The sequence below is a fragment of the Musca domestica genome, unplaced genomic scaffold, assembly GCF_030504385.1.
Source record: "Musca domestica strain aabys unplaced genomic scaffold, Musca_domestica.polishedcontigs.V.1.1 72, whole genome shotgun sequence".
Lineage (NCBI taxonomy): Eukaryota > Metazoa > Arthropoda > Insecta > Diptera > Muscidae > Musca > Musca domestica.
Window position 1 is genome coordinate 1725129 of NW_026712388.1, and position 13596 is coordinate 1738724.

The 13596-nt window shown below is 32.6% G+C and overlaps 1 protein-coding gene across 2 annotated transcripts in view; it reads right to left on the reverse strand.

The window, feature by feature from the left end:
- LOC101889686 (E3 ubiquitin-protein ligase TRIM9) overlaps positions 1 to 13596 on the reverse strand; it is a 500815-nt gene that overhangs the window by 445971 nt on the left and 41248 nt on the right. For both annotated transcript variants that reach the window (XM_059130289.1, XM_059130288.1), the window contains exon 2: positions 11946 to 11968. The gene's annotated coding sequence lies outside the window, so the exon portion shown is untranslated. The remainder of the gene's footprint in view (positions 1 to 11945; positions 11969 to 13596) is intronic.

Here is a 13596-nt window from a genome sequence, read left to right on the forward strand (position 1 = left end):
AAATTTTTTTCAAGGACCAACAGAACGTGGATTTTTTAAAGAATATTTTTTTCAAGGACCAATAGACGTAAATTTTTAAAGAATATTTTTTTCAAGGACCAATAGACGTAAATTTTTAAAGAATATTTTTTCAAGGACCATGAGATTAATAAACGTGGATTTATTAAAGAATATTTTTCCAACACCAATAGACGTGAATTTTTTAAAGAATATTTTTCCAACACCAATAGACGTGAATTTTTTTAAAGAATATTTTTTTCAAGGACCAACAGAAGTGGATTTTTTTTAAAAATTTTTTTTCAAGGACCAACAGAACGTGGATTTTTTAAAGAATATTTTTTTCAAGGACCAACAGACGTGGATTTTTTAAAGTATATTTTTTTCAAGGACCAATAGACGTAAATTTTTAAAGAATATTTTTTCAAGGACCATGAGATTAATAAACGTGGATTTATTAAAGAATATTTTTCCAACACCAATAGACGTGAATTTTTTTAAAGAATATTTTTTTCAAGGACCAATAGACGTAAATTTTTAAAGAATATTTTTTCAAGGACCATGAGATTAATAAACGTGGATTTATTAAAGAATATTTTTCCAACACCAATAGACGTGAATTTTTTTAAAGAATATTTTCTTTCAAGGACCAACAGACGTGGATTTTTTAAAGAATATTATTGTCAAGGACCAACAGACGTGGATTTTTTAAAGAATATTTTTTTCAAGGACCAACAGACGTGGATTTTTTAAAGAATATTTTTTCAAGGACCAACAGACGTGGATTTTTTAAAGAATATTTTATTCAAGGACCAACAGACGTGGAATTTTTAGAGAATATTTTTTTTCAAGGACAAACAGACGTGGATTTTTTAAAGAATATTTTTTTTTTCAAGGACCAACAGGCGTGGATTTTTTAAAGAATATTTTTGTCAAGGACCAACAGACATGGATTTTTTAAAGAATATTTTTTTCAAGGACCAACAGACGTGGATTTTTTAAAGAATATTTTAAATAAAAAGAATATTTTAAATAATAATAATAATAATATAAATAATTTTTTTTTCAAGGACCAACAGACGTGGATTTTTTAAAGAATTTTTTTTTTCAAGGACCATCAAACGTGGATTTTTTAAAGAATTTTCTTTCAAGGACCAACAGACGTGGATTTTTTAAATAATTTTTTTTTTCAAGGACCAACAGACGAGGATTTTATAAAGAATTTTTTTTTCAAGGACCAACAGACGTGGATTTTTTAAAGAATTTTTTTTTCAAGGACCAACAGACGTGGATTTTTTAAAGAATTTTTTTTTTCAAGGACCAACAGACGTGGATTTGTTAAAGAATTTTTTTTTTCACGGACCAACAGACGTGGATTTTTTAAAGAATTTTTTTTTTTCAAGGACCAACAGACGTGGATTTTTTGAAGTTTTTTTTTTTTTTCAAGGACCAACAGACGTGGATTTTTTAAATAATTTTTTTTTTTTTTTGAAGGACCAATAGACGTTGATTTTTTAAAGAATTTTTTTTCAAGGACCAACAGACGTGGATTTTTTAAAGAATTTTTTTTCAAGGACCAACAGACGTGGATTTTTTAAAGAATTTTTTTTCAAGGACCAACAGACGTGGATTTTTTAAAGAATTTTTTTTTCAAGGACCAACAGACGTGGATTTTTTAAAGATTTTTTTTTTTCAAGGACCAACAGACGTGGATTTTTTAAAGAATTGTTTTCCAAGGACCAACAGACGTGGATTTTTTAAAGAATTGTTTTTCAAGGACCATACGTGTATTTATGAAGAATATATTTTTTATTTAAATAGGATCCCTTGTTGCTCCTCGTATATCCATGTAAACCCAACTGTTAAAATTAAAACAATACTTTTAATAGCTTACCATTCTCCCCTTATGAAAGAGCACTTATTATCTTCCAAAGCGGCAATATGGCCCAGGTAATATAAATTAAACGAAATTACCTCCTTCATAAAATTAATTTCATTGCCTACATTGTTTTCCATTATTGCCTGTCGATTGCAATACAAATTTAATTTCAACAACAATTAATAAAAAAATCTACATAAAATCTAATTTCTTTGAACATATAAAGTCCGCCTATACTAAAATGTAAAATATAAAGTGGATCATAAACTCCAATCACCCACACCCCCATAGCAGCAATACCTTCAGAAATGTGCCATGAAAACTGTGCCGCCGCCACCAATGCCGGTGTATCTCCTCTTCTTCAATTTAAATATTTCATAATTAAGAGAAGCAGCAATTTCATTTGCAGATAATTTGAAAATGTAAAAGTTCACATTGGCGAAGAGTTGAGCTGCTTGCTACTGCTAATTGCTTTAAAATTAACAAATAGACACAAACATGAATACCCACAACCACCCATACACCCTCACATATTAGGACAAGTGTACATCACCGCCACCCTCACCTCACCCCACTCAGAAACAAATTAATTTATTTACTCAGACAGTTGGGATACGAAAAGCGCCGGAGAAAAGGTATTTTCTCCAGCCCAAGAGTAAAAACAAAATTAACAAATGAATAGAAGAATTTATCTTTAATTACGGAATCCACCCTCTCCTCATGCACCCCTATCCTCTCTTTTCCAATCGACATTTTCATTTCCATTGCTAACTTTTAAGTTAATAAAAAATAAAAGAACAAATTTACTTTAGAATTTAAGCAAGTAAATAGCATGTAAGGGGTAGGGGTAGAGTTGGGAGTATGCAAATATATGAGGACATTCATATACTGGTACAAAATGTAACCGGTGAGATACATATATATAGATTTATAAAGAAGAATAAAAACACAAAAATCAGATATTATAATTCTGTGTCATCACAGAATTCATTACAAAGTGCTAGATTTGGACTATAACTACTACCTTCACTTTATATGAAATATGTGATAATTTTGAGAAAATGTTGAAATGTACGTGAGGTACCAGATATAATAAACCGAAGTATTAGAAACCATCCACTCCCATTAATTGTTGAAAAAAAAATTCTTTAAAAAATCCACGCCCATTGGTTGTTGAAACAATATTCTTTAAAAAAATCCACGTCCATTGATTGTTGAAAAAATATTCTTTAAAAATCCACGTTCTGTTGGTCCTTGAAAAAATATTCTTTAAAAAATCCAAGCCTGCTGGTCCATGAAAAAATATTCTTTAAAAAATCCACGTCAGTTGGTCCTTTAAAGAAATATTCTTTCAAAAATCCTCGTTTATTGGTCCTTGAAAAAAATATTCTTTATAAAATCCAGGTCTGTTGGTCCCTGAAAAAGTGTTCATTAAAAAATCCTCGTCTATTGGTCCTTTAACAAATATTCTTAAAAAATATTCCTTATTGGTCCGTTGGTCCTTAAAAATATTCTTTAAAACATCGACGTTTATTGTTGGTCCTCGAAAAAAATTCTTTTAAAAATACACGTCTGTTTGTCCTTGAAAAAAAAAAATTGTTTTAAAAAATCCACGTCTGTTTGTCCTTTCAATTTTTTTTTTTGAGAAATCCACGTCTGTTTATCCTTAAAAAAAATCTTTAAAAAATTCTCGTCTAATGGTCTTTGAAAAAATATTATTTATAAAATCGATGTCAATAGTTGGTCCTTGAAAAAAACTTTAGAAAAAATCCACGTCTGTTTTTCCTTGAAAAAAAATCCACATTTATTGGTCTCTTGGTCCTTGAAAAACATTCTTTAAAGAATCCACGTCTATTGGTCCTTTAAAAACTATTCTTAGACGGCTCTTAAAAGTTGTAACTTGTTACAAGTTTTAGGAGACATTAAAGCCCTGAAATATGGTAGGCCCGACTACAAATTTAAACACCTTTCCGGGCTTCTTTTCCTCAATTCGTTTTAAGCAGAAACTCTTGTTCCCCCTCTTGCTCTCTCACTCTTGTTCTACAACAATAACCGCTCCTCACACTCGTAGAAGAATTTAAGTAGAATTACAGATAATTTTATTAACAATTTGTTCGCTTTGCTTCCTTGCGTCTTTTGTTACTCCTTGGCGATGCTCTAGTTATTGCAGAGAATGATACTTCTAAAGTACCATGGCTTAAACGCCCATGATAATAGAATGGTGTAGCTGCTAGCCCACTTAAATGTAAAGGTGTAAATTTATAATTTTTCAACTAAAAGAACAACAGCTTCAACTTCCAAACAAACGGCAGTAGCAACAACAACAGCAACAACGACAAAACAATTCACTGAAATGTATCCATAATTAAAAAGCTTCAATTACATCAAAGTCATCGTCGTCTCAAGTTGCAGGTTAACCCCCTTCTTTTGTTGTTGGTGTTTTTTGTTGCTGCTGTTTTTTTTTTTTTTTTTTGAAGTTGGCATGGCATGTAATTGGACAAGAGGTTCTCAGTTTTCATTGAATTTCCCAGCCAGCTAGATGCTGGCTGGCTGGATGAGTTGACTAAAGTAAAAGCAAGTTTAAATATTTATTAACAACAAAAACAATGAGAGAAATAAAATTTGCCTTTTAATACAAATTACAGTTAGTTGCGATGGTTACTAAAAAACAAGTGGTTGTAAGAGGGGGGAAGGTGGGGGTGTGGCAGATGAAACCCTTTCATCTACCACCACCAGCATCATCATCATGGTGTCGATGAAAATGATGCCGACACAATTTCTTTTAAGAGGTGTTTTAATTAATTCTAATTGAGAGTCATCTAAAGAATTAATGCAACAAACAGAAGCAGTAGAAGATGAATGAAATGTTGGCTGATTGGTAAATAAGATTTCCTGCTTTGTCTTTGAAAAACAAAAAAAGTTCGGAACACCATTAAGAGTAAATTAAATAAAATTAAAATAAGCGAGTATTGTTCTGCTGATCCTTAAAAATAATCTTAAAAAAGTTCACGTTCATTGGTCTGTTGATCATTGAAGAAAATTTCTTAAAAAAGACGCATTTATTGATCTGCTGGTCATTGAAAAAATATTCTTGGAAAATTCAAATTTATTTGTCGGTTGGTCCTTGAAAAAACATTTTTTACAAAATGCCAGTTTTTTGGTCTGCATTGTCATCAAAAAATCTGAATGTATTGGTCCTTGAAAAAAATATTCTTTAAAAAATCCAAATGTATTGGTCCTTGAAAAAAATATTCTTTAAAAAATCCAAATGTATTGGTCCCTGAAAAAATATTATTTAAAAAATCCAAATGTATTGGTTCTTGAAAAAATATTCTTTAAAAAATCCACGTTCTGTTGGTTCTTGAAAAAATATTCTTTAAAAATCCACGTTCTGTTGGTTCTTGAAAAAATATTCTTTAAAAAATCCACGTTCTGTTGGTTCTTGAAAAAATATTCTTTAAAAAATCCACGTTCTGTTGGTTCTTGAAAAATATTCTTTAAAAAATCCACGTTCTGTTGGTTCTTGAAAAAATATTCTTTAAAAAATCCACGTTCTGTTGGTTCTTGAAAAAATATTCTTTAAAAAATCCACGTTCTGTTGGTTCTTGAAAAAATATTCTTTAAAAAATCCACGTTCTGTTGGTTCTTGAAAAAATATTCTTTAAAAAAATCCACGTTCTGTTGGTTCTTGAAAAAATATTCTTTAAAAAATCCACGTTCTGTTGGTTCTTGAAAAAATATTCTTTAAAAAATCCACGTTCTGTTGGTTCTTGAAAAAATATTCTTTAAAAAATCCACGTTCTGTTGGTTCTTGAAAAAATATTCTTTAAAAAATCCACGTTCTGTTGGTTCTTGAAAAAATATTCTTTAAAAAATCCACGTTCTGTTGGATCTTGAAAAAATATTCTTTAAAAAATCCACGTTCTGTTGGTTCTTGAAAAAATATTCTTTAAAAAATCCACGTTCTGTTGGTTCTTGAAAAAATATTCTTTAAAAAATCCACATCTGTTGATCCTTGAAAAAAATATTCTTTAAAGAATCCACGCTCTGTTGGTCCTAGAAAAAATATTCTTTAAAAATCCACGTTCTGTTGGCCCTTGAAAAAATATTCTTTGAAAAATCGACGTTCTGTTGGTCCTTAAAAAAAATATTCTTTAAAAATCCACGTTCTGTTGGTCCTTGAAAAAATATTCTTTGAAAAATCGACGTTCTGTTGGTCCTTGAAACAAACATTCTTTAAAAAAACCACGTATGTTGTTCCTTAAAAAAACAAATCTTTAAAAAATCCACGTTCTGTTGGTCCTTGAAAAAATATTCTTTAAAAAATCCACGTTCTGTTGGTCCTTGAACTAATATTCTTTGATATTCCTTGAAAAAATATTCTTTAAAAAATCCACGTTCTGTTGGTCCTTGAACTAATATTCTTTGATATTCCTTGAAAAAATATTCTTTAAAAAGTCCACGTTCTGTTGGTCCTTGAACTAATGTTCTTTGATATTCCTTGAAAAAATATTCTTTAAAAAATCCACGTTCTGTTGGTCCTTGAACTAATATTCTTTGATATTCCTTGAAAAAATATTCTTTAAAAAGTCCACGTTCTGTTGGTCCTTGAACTAATATTCTTTGATATTCCTTGAAAAAATATTCTTTAAAAAATCCACGTTCTGTTGGTCCTTGAAAAAAATATTCTTTAAAAAAAACCACGTATGTTGTTCCTTAAAAAAACAAATCTTTAAAAAATCCACGTTCTGTTGATCCTTGAAAAAATATTCTTTAAAAATCCACGTTCTGTTGGTCCTTGAACTAATATTCTTTGATATTCCTTGAAAAAATATTCTTTAAAAAATCCACGTTCTGTTGGTCCTTGAAAAAAATATTCTTTAAAAAATCCACGTTCTGTTGGTCCTTGAAAAAAATATTCTTTAAAAAATCCACGTTCTGTTGGTTCTTGAAAAAATATTCTTTAAAAAATCCACGTCTGGTGGTCCTTGAAAAAAAATATTCTTTAAAAAATCCACGTTCTGTTGGTCCTTGAAAAAATATTCTTTAAAAAATCCTCGTTCTGTTGGTCCTTAAAAAAATATTCTTTAAAAAATCCACATCTGTTGGTCTTTAAAAAATATTCTTAAAAAAATCCACGTCGGTTGGTCCTTGAAAAAATATTCTTTAAAAAATCCACGTTCTGTGTGTCCTTGAAAAATATTCTTTAAAAAATCCACGTCTATTGGTCTTTGAAAAAATATTCTTAAAAAAATCCACGTCTATTGGTCCTTGAAAAAATATTCTTTTAAAAATCCACGTCTGTTGGTCCTTGAAAAAATATTCTTTAAAAAATCCAAATACACGTCCGTTGGTCTTGAAAAATATTCTTTAAAAATTCGCGAATGTTCGTCCTTGACAAAATCTTCTTAAAAATCCACATTTTGTTAAATATCCCAAATTGATATTGCATTTCTTCTAAACCAAATATTGACCAATATTTCTACTGCTGAACTGCTTGAGAATAAACACTAGAAATGACTATTTGATTTGTCTTATTGCGATTTCATATTTCTTTTTCACTTTGTGTGGACTTTTGCCCTGCGTTTCCGTTATACTTATTATTATCAATATTTACTTTGATTTTTCATCACTGAAGCAAGTAACCAACAACCTCCTTCCTTAGCTACCTACCTACCTTCATGCCAACCACCCCCCAGAGCAAAACTTGTTGTATCAGAAAATTGACATTTCACTGGCCCATGAAGCAAAAATCGACAACCTGTAGGATTGTAGTTGGTCTTTGTGGCATATTCCCTTTAGCAACAAAACATAAAAAGTTTGGTGAAAATAAAAACAATTCATTTCGAAATGAAGTTCAGAGGCACACCTTACATTTTGAGAATTTTTTTAATTTGATTGAGGTGTTGGTAACAAAAACATAAGAGGCTCATAGAGAGCATTCTACTCAACAAACAATTGGAAAACACAATACAATACACAATACCACCAATACAACTTAAATAAATCTATATATAAAAGAGTAGTGAAATAACTGATTGTCTAAGAATCAACGCCCAGATGAAACAGCTGAAGCTAGAATCTTGGAATTTTGCACGAGGATCGATCTTGGTGCGTAGCCGTGTAATAGGAGGTACTAAAAGAGGTACGAAAAGTCAAAAAAAAATTAATTCTTTGCATAGGACAAACGGAATTAGATAGTCTTCTAAAATTTAAAATTTCGTACTACAAGGGGCACGAATAGTACTAAATAATTACTTTGTATTGGACAAACGGAATGAGCTAGAATTCTGAAATGTGGACTGAGAGTCACTGATTTAGTTCGGGATAGAAATACCAAAAGGTTTTTGGAACTTCGTACTTTAAGGTTACGAAAAATTTTTAATGTGGCACTAAACTTCTTAAATTGTACCATTTGGTATTATGTGAACGGATGGAGCTAAAAACTTGAAATTTGTTCTAAAAATCAAGCTTGGAAAGTCTATTTGACATATGAAGGTGGTTTTGGAAATGTGTACTAAGTGTGCGAACTAAACAGTTTGGTTTAGGGTGAATGGATTTTGAAATTTTGTATTAGAGTCCCTTTTGGTGATAGGTTTGTCATAAAGAGGTAGTTTTGGTAATGTGTACTACAAGATTACGAAAACTACTAAATAGTACCCTATTTGGTACCCTTTGGTATTGGGATAGTGCCTGAAATCTGAAATTTGGTATTTGGATTTCAGGTGTCTCCTGGACATATGGAGATGGTTTCAGAAATGAGTACTATAATTGTGCGAAATGTACCGAATGGTACTATGTTTGGTATTGGTTGAAAAAATAGAGACACAATTCTGAATTTTGATATTTAGATTACTTATGGTGTATCTGTGCTGGGGATTTTTCGTTAGTTTGGAAATGCGTCCTTCATTTGTACGAAAAGTACTAAATGGTATAAAATTAGGTATTGGGTGAAGGGGTAGATCTGGAATCCTCAAATTTTATATCGAGATCTCTGTTGATATCTGGAATTGAGATATGGTTGTGATTTTGGAAATGTGCACCATAATTATTCGAAAAGTACTATATGGTACTAAATTTGGTATTGGGTGAAGGAATAGAGCTGGAATCCCGAAATTTGATATGTCATTATTGGTATCTACGGTTAAGATATGGAGGTAGTGTACTATAATGGTTCGAAAAGTACTAAATTGAGTGGGGCATAGAGCTGAAATCCTCAAATTTAATATAAGGTCACCGTTGATATCTGAGGTTGTTTTGAAAATAGGTACTATATTTGTACGAAAAGTACTAAATCGTACCACATTGATTATTGGGTGAAGGGATAGGCAGGTATCGTCAAATTGATATTGAGGTCCCTGTTGATGATGTCTGGAATTGATTTAAGGAGGTTTTTTGGAAACTTGATACTAAATTTGGTATTGGGTGAAATCATAGAGCTGAAATCCTGAAATTTGATATTGAGATCTTTTTTGGTATCTGGAATTGAGATAGGGAGATGGTTTCGGAAATGTGTACTATAATTGCACTAAAAATACTAAATGATACTAAATTTGGCCTTGGGTAAAAGGATAGGGCTGGAATCCCCAAATTTGATATTAAGATCACTAGTGGTATTTGAGGTTGAGATATGGAGGTGGTATTAGAAATGTATGCTATAATTGTTCGAAAAGTACTAAGTGGTACGAAATTGATTATGCGTTAGAGGTATAGAGCTGAAATTTGATATTAAGGTCACTACTGGAATCTAAGGTTCCGATATGGAGATTGTTTTGAAAATACACACCTTAACTGTACGAAAAGAAATGCTAGTAAATTTGGTATTTGGTATTTGAGGTAGTTTTGTTTTTTGAACAATTCTGTTTCAGGACATGTTAATGTGGGAAATATGAAGAGAGCTGTATGCTTATTTCGGATTTTATAATCGTTTTTGTTATTCAAAAAATATTTTAATTTACACAAGGTCTGGTGTGAAGATAAAATATATCGGTCCACTTCTTTTGGTACCTCCCCCACAAAGGGTCAAAATTTTGAATAGTCGTGAAGCTCATAAAACTTGAAATAAACATTCGATTCTATTCAGACTTAGTACATCTCAATATTTCTATCAACACAAGATCTTTTATAAAGTTGGTAGAGATCGGACCATTTCTTCTAGTACCTCCCCTACGAAGGGTCAAAGTTTTAAATAACCAAAACGATTATAAAATCCGAAATAACCGGTTCTCCTAATATTTCACACACCACAATATTTTTAATAACCCAAGGTCTGGTGTAAATATGGAATATATCGATCCACTCCTTCTCGTACCTCCCCTACAAAGGGTCCAAATTATAAACATCCGTGAAGCTCAGACTTGAGTGATAAATAAATATTTAATCAAAACAAGATGTATTTTAAAGATGGTAAAGATCGGAACATTCCTTCTGGTACCTCCTTTATAAAGGGTGAAAGTTTTGAATAACAAAAATGATTGAAAAATCCGGTTCTCTTCATATTTCACATATTCCATTATTTTTATTAATCTTCTGGAACCTAACCCACAAAGGGTAAAAATATTGAATATCCGTGAAGCTCATAAAAAGAGAAATTAACATCCGATTCCATTCAGACTTGGCACCTCTCAATATTTCCATCAACATAAGATCTGTTATAAAGATAGTAGAGATTGGACCATGTGTTCTGGTACCTCCCCCACATAGGGTTCAACATTTTGAAAAACAAAACGCTCAAACAAAGCATCGAACTCTCTTCAAATTCCCCACATAAAAACACAAGATCTGTTGTGGAGATGGTATATATCTCCTTCTGATACCTCACCCACGATGGATGGGTCACCATTTTCAATAATTTTATCTGTCATAAATTGCGAAACAAGTCAGCGATTTTACTAAAAAATATCACATATCTCATATAAATTGAATGAAGTAACCAATATAGTCGAAACATTGCATGTCGCAATATTTATATCATTTTTATCTAGGTCCGATACGAAATGGACAATATTGGCCCATTCTTATTTAAATAATCGAACATTGGCTGAGGGTATACATAACTTGTTTTTTTTTTAATTTTCCTATAGATCATAAAATCGCCCTATATATCTTATACCCCCTAAAGTCGCCTTTAGTAGCTCATCGCAAAGCCGTTCCTGCCGAAGATTTTCTTTTTACTCATGTTTTTTATTTATTATAATATTGTTGTTTGTTTTAGGGATTTTCAAGATTTTCATATGAATGTTGGAAATTGACTACTGCTTGTGCTATTGCTGTAGTTGTTGTTGTTTTCAGTATTATGCGTTCGTATAATTTTATTTACATTTATTTTGCGCATCACTGAATATTTTTATGATTTTCATCCACTTATTGGGTTGGTCCGTCGGTTGGTTTGGCCCTTTCCGTTTGCCTTCCGTTGTGTCCTTTCTGCTCGCTGATAAGAGGAAACTGTTGTCCATGTTGTAGTCCTACCACTACGTTCATTTCTTTTTCAATTTGATGATGCTGTAACAACACGTGTGTCCCCTGGACCGACGACGACTTATCCTCAAATGGAAAATCTAAATTTCAAATTGATTATTGATTCGCCGTCCTCCGTTTTTTTTTTTCTCGGCTTCGTTTATTTCCGTCGAAATAGCAATCCTGCGGTTGGATATGTCAAAACTGACATGCAACGAATATGGCTTTCTCCCTCTCCCTCTTTTTTTATTTTTTCAATTACACAACTTTTCCAAATCATCAGCTATATATTTACAGGCCTGCGGTCAGAAGATGATGACGATGATGATTAAACCTTGCAGATAATATTAAAAATAAACCTGAAATGTCTTGATATCCTCGGATGTAGATTTGTTGTGGGAGGTGATGGGGGATTGTGAAGTTTGGTTAAAACCAATTTAAATATATTTCAAAAAAAAAGTGAAGCACAGGAAGTTTGAATAAATAGCGGTTAACCATAACGAAGTGGCTTCTTAGCACTTCATGGAAGGGGGCGGAATTGGCCAAGGGGATAAATAAAATAATACTCCCACAATTTTTAATAAAATATTAAAATTTTGGTAGCGGAACTTACCTTTGAATTTGCATCGGTAATAGCTGTAAGAAAAAAATGTTGTTTGTTAATATTGTCAAGCTATTAGAAATAGAGGCCTGATTTTGATTGGCAGTAGATAAAACTTCAAAAATAGCAAAATGGGGAAAATATTAACCCTATGGTAGGTGAGGTCCAGAGGAAAATCCCCGGAAATTAAAATGTTTTTCCTATCTGATTATATAAATTATTTATCAACGATTACTTCCAAAAACGGCTTCTAAAAATATTAAAAAATCAACGTTTTGTTTTAATGCCCTCAGATATGGCTAGAGAGAATATGTATCATTTGATACGGCTAAAACGTGCCTTATCGAAATAACGGTTTTACACCCTAGGTCTCTTTGGGCCAAATCCGTTTCAGGACATTTTGAGTCGATGCCCGTCCGTCTGTCTATCTATCCGATTTGATCCAAACTTGGTACATCGTAATATTATTGTCGAAGTTATATCGAGATCGGTCCACTCTTTACACACACATCACAATATTTTTATTAACCCAAAATCTGTTGTAAAGATGGAATATATCAGTCCACTCCTTCTAGTACCTCCCCCACAAATGGTCAAAACTTTGATTAACCATGAATCTCATAAAACACGAAATAAATGTCCGATTTCATTCAGACTTGGCACATCTGAACATTCCCATAAACACAAGATCTGTTATAAATACAGGGTGAGAAAAAAAATTTGCAACAAAGCCAAAGGCGTAATTTTTACATTCTTTTTTAAATTTTATTGAATGAAAGCAAAAAATGTCGGAAATAGCATAACATTTTAGAATAAGTTTAGATATGTTCGAATTGGTTACCTTTGCCACGAATTATGGCCTTGAAACGGGCAAAGAAAGCGTCACACGTTGCCCGAATGTTGCTCCGCGGTATTTTCGTCCATTCCCGGCGAAGCGCTTGCTTGAGGTGATCGACACAATAGTCCAACGGATTGGTTTCCAGAGATTTTGGTGGCCATTGTGCGCTGGAAATGAAGCGAGGAACCTCATTTTGTAAACATTCTTGGGCGGCGCGTGCTGAATGCGATGGTGCTAAGTCCTGTTGGAATGTCCAAGGACTGCGGCCAAAATGCGTTTGCGTGCCCAAGGCTTTAATACACCCTCCAGAATATTATCGCAATAATATTCGGAATTTATTCCGATGTCACGGTCGATTAATAGGAGCGGAGAGCGACAATCGGCTGTTATGGCGGCCCACACTATCACCATGCCCGGCGCTTGAGTTCTGGTGGGCAACCGAAGGTGCACATTTTCAGCTGACGATGTTTTCTCATCGGAGAATACCAAATTCGACAGTTCACCACTTGCGGCCAAGCGAAGCAACTCTTTAGCTCTTTTGATTCTATTTTCTTTCTATTGCGGAGTAAGTTCTTGTACTGTTTGGAATTTCAATGGCTTTACCCCGAGCTCATTTTTCAATATTTGCCGAATGGAATATTGCGATATGTCCAGCTCACGAGCCATTTTTCGGTCACTGCGACGCGGGTTTCCATCAAGTCGCTTCTTTACTTTTCGAACCATTTCCGCTGATGTTTCTGTTTTCTTCCGTCAACTTCCTCGACATCAGGCTACGCTACCAGTATCACGGTATCGAGCGATGGTACGAGACACAAAAGATTTATT